This window comes from Lipotes vexillifer, unplaced genomic scaffold (genome assembly GCF_000442215.2).
Source record: "Lipotes vexillifer unplaced genomic scaffold, Lipotes_vexillifer_v1.1 scaffold86, whole genome shotgun sequence".
In the NCBI taxonomy this organism is placed as follows: Eukaryota; Metazoa; Chordata; class Mammalia; order Artiodactyla; family Lipotidae; genus Lipotes; species Lipotes vexillifer.
The window spans coordinates 2,874,923-2,878,192 of record NW_006785406.1 but is presented as its reverse complement, the minus strand read 5'-3'; the positions used below and the strand labels follow the sequence as shown (position 1 = coordinate 2,878,192).

Sequence of the window (3,270 nt, the reverse complement as noted above, 5' to 3'; positions counted from 1 at the left end):
CCTCCCCCCGCCCCCTTCCTCGAAGCAGAGCGGCGGCCGCAGCCCCCTCCCGAAACGCAGCCGGCCTAGAGCGGAGTTTAGTGTAGGGATGGAAGCAATTCTGGGGGGAGATACGCCTCTCAGCCCCGCAGCCCCGCAGCCCCGGTGTCCGGCGTGGGTGAAACTCCACCGAGGGACTCCGCACGCAGCCCCCGGCGCCCGCGCCGCCTTCCGAGCTGGGAGCTCGCTCCGCTGGGCCGCCCAGGTCCTCGTCCAGCTGCTACTGGTTGTCCAGCGGAACCCGCCGCCCGGCCCCAAACCCCGTGGTTCAGCGCCCCGACCCCTCCGGAAAGTGCTGCCCTTCTCGAAGCGAAGCTGGGGCTTTGTGGCCCCGTGGCGGGGCTAAGATTACCCGGCCTGGTAGCGAAGACCACCATATCCCGCGTTCGTTCTGGTGGCGGCGCGGGGGTGCGGCGATTAAGGCCTAGAAAGCTCGCTTTTGCTTTCCTGAAGGTGGCTTTTTGTCTGCCCCCCGCCTGCCGCTGTCCTCTCTGGCTGCTGGGTCTGGCTGCCGAGGGCATTGCTTTTGGGAACGTGCAGGGACTGGAACCTTGGGGAGCGCGATCAACACCCCGCAGAAGGGATACTTGGATTTGGCTTATTGAGCTTATTGAGAGGCAAGCGCGGGAGCGGTTGAATTAGGACAAGCCAGGCGAGGCACACCTCCAAACCAGTCGGGACGACCTGGGAGAGCGGGCATTTGCAATGGGCGAGGCCACACAGGACTTTCTAAGCTGGGGCGGCGCGTCCTGCCCGCCGATCTTCGCGCCCCTTGGAGGGTCAGCGGCTCGGTCTTGGAGAGCAGATAGGTGCCTACTTGGGGAGCCTGGTCTCGGCGTTGGGTCTCCATCGTTGAAGGAGGGCATATGCATTCGAGCGAAATTGGAGAGCAAATGTGTGGGAACTCACGGGGCGTCTGGCGGCGCGCGGTTTCTACCCTAGACCCCCTCTTGGCTAGCCCTCCCTATCTGCTGGGCTGGAGAGGCCCCAGGGAGGGTGCCGTGGTGCGGGCGCCCAGCCGCGCACGTACTGGTCCAGTCACCCAGGTCGTCCGGAGCCCTTCCTTCCTCGCAGCTCGGAAACTTTACCGTTAGCCTGGCCAGAAGAGCCCGGCTTTCTGGGCTGAACGTCTGTCTCTCCAGTAAGGGTTAAGAGAAATGCCACGTTCAGCAGAATACTAAAGCAGCCCTGGCGTCCCTGCTCAGTGCACAGGGATAGTGCGCACCATTCACTCCTTCCTCTCCCCGGTGAACACAGGCAGGCTCATTTTCTCCTCCTCACACGCGGAGCTGCCTTCCCGCCTGCCTGGCTGGGCTGGGGCCAGCGTCATTTGGTTTGCGATGAGTGAGGAATAATTATCAGAAAAGTGGATCAATGAGCTGCCTCCACAGAGAGCAGATCCCTCTTACACTGCCGTGGCCAGGCGGCGCCTCCCCTTGCTGGTTTAGCCACTTTTGTGTCTGTCTGTCTTCTTTCTCTCGTGGGTCTCTGTTGGAATTTCAGAGGGCCCTTGTCACCCAGGGCAAACAGCTCCAAGAGCAGTCAGGTCCTCAGCCCAGTCCAGGGCAGGGACAGAGGGATAACGGCAGCCGTGGGCCAGGTGGTGGGGACACTTAGCCAGAAGCAGGCGGGGCCCTAGGAGACCCTCTGCCTGGGTGGAAGGAGGGAAGGGGCTGGCTGACCTGGGGACTGAGAGGCCCACACTGAAGGAGACGGCCCTTTCCCTCCTCCCTTCCCTCCCCGCTTACAGCCCGCTCTGCTGTGTGGGGAGAGAGATGGCATGCAGGGCAGAGGCATGGGCTTTTAAAGGCTATTTTCAAAGGAGAGCAGGCAGGCTGGGAGGCAGGATGCTGACATACTCTGGACTTCTATACACAGAACCAGGGCTCTTTTCTCTGTCTCCAGATAAACAACTGCCTCTTCAAGTCCATGTCTTTTCACACTGGGCCTGAGAGCTTGTTGAGAATGGGCTGCTGGTGTCTGCGGGCTGCATTCTCTGAGCTGTCCTTTGGCCTATACCCTTTGCGTCGGGGTCTGGAGACCTGGGCTTCTCTTGAGGAGCTTCTCAGGTGTTGGGCTGGCCGCAGACAGTTCTTCCTCAGAGTGGAGTATTCCTGAGCTAAGAGTATTGGCCCTTCTGGGAGGCACTGCCCTGCAATCACTGGCAGCTCATAGCATCCTCCCAGCCCGAGCACTCATGGGCGTCCACGAATGACCCTAGACATGCAGGTGGCCTCCGTGTTCCACGCTCACTGACCAGAGCACTCCCAGGAGAACTGCTCTTTGATGTGGCCCAGAGTGAAATCCTGGGCTTGCCACCCTTGTACGTGCACATGTTTGATTTGGTGGTAGGGCTTAACAAATAGTGAGTTCTTGAAGGAATTGCTGGTGTATGAATACATACACCCCTGAGTTACTGCACCCCTTCGTGGGGTACCCCACCTTGACATGCAAAGGCACTGAATCTCACCGTTCACAGTTTGTGGCGAAAAACCCCAACCTCAGCCTGTGTGCCTACAACAGGCCACCAGGCCAGGGGGTAATTGGCAGTTTCTGCATTTTCTGTTAATATTCATTTGCTACATGTGCCTCTGTTTTGGGTATCCATGAGCGTGCATGAGCCAGCAAGCGGTAGCAGGCGCCAAAGATTGAAAAAAATGTCTGGGAGAGAAAAGTAAATTTGAGAGAATTCTATCCATTAGTTGATTATATTTTCTGTGCGTTATGAAACAGTTACCATTACTCAGTGTTTGTGGAGGGACCCCGAAGCCAGTGAGTGGAATGCTGGCGAGGAAAGGTAACGCAGCCCTAGGCCATTGCTTGAGAAAAGTCTTGGCAGTGTAGACAGCTACAGAGGTAGGACGCAGGCCTGAACCTTCTGGGTTGGTAAAGCAGAGCTGCCAGTAGCTGGTGATGCCCACCCATTCCAGCCTTAGAAGTTGGACAGGTAACATACGTTATGAGGATATCCCTGTACTGATTTAAAAATAAAGATGCTATTAAAGTCAAAGATGCATTCATATTATTAAACTAAAACAATCATCTTATCTAATCCTCAAGAGTTCTTAGAAACCCTAGGGTTCAGGAGCGTAGGGTTTCCAGCGTGGGCAAAGGGTGGAGGCAGTTTTGGAAGTCAGTCATCTCAGGCAGGGATTTTTAGGCTTTAGGCAGCCTCATGGCACCTGGGCAATTTGCTATAGACTCCTGGACTCTTCCCACAAAAGTTCAGCA

The 3,270-nt window shown here is 57.1% G+C and overlaps 1 protein-coding gene across 1 annotated transcript in view; it reads left to right on the top strand.

Annotated features, from left to right (window-relative positions):
- EPHB1 (EPH receptor B1) overlaps nt 1-3,270 on the top strand; it is a 433,422-nt gene that overhangs the window by 1,345 nt on the left and 428,807 nt on the right. The gene's annotated exons all lie outside the window — the stretch shown is intronic.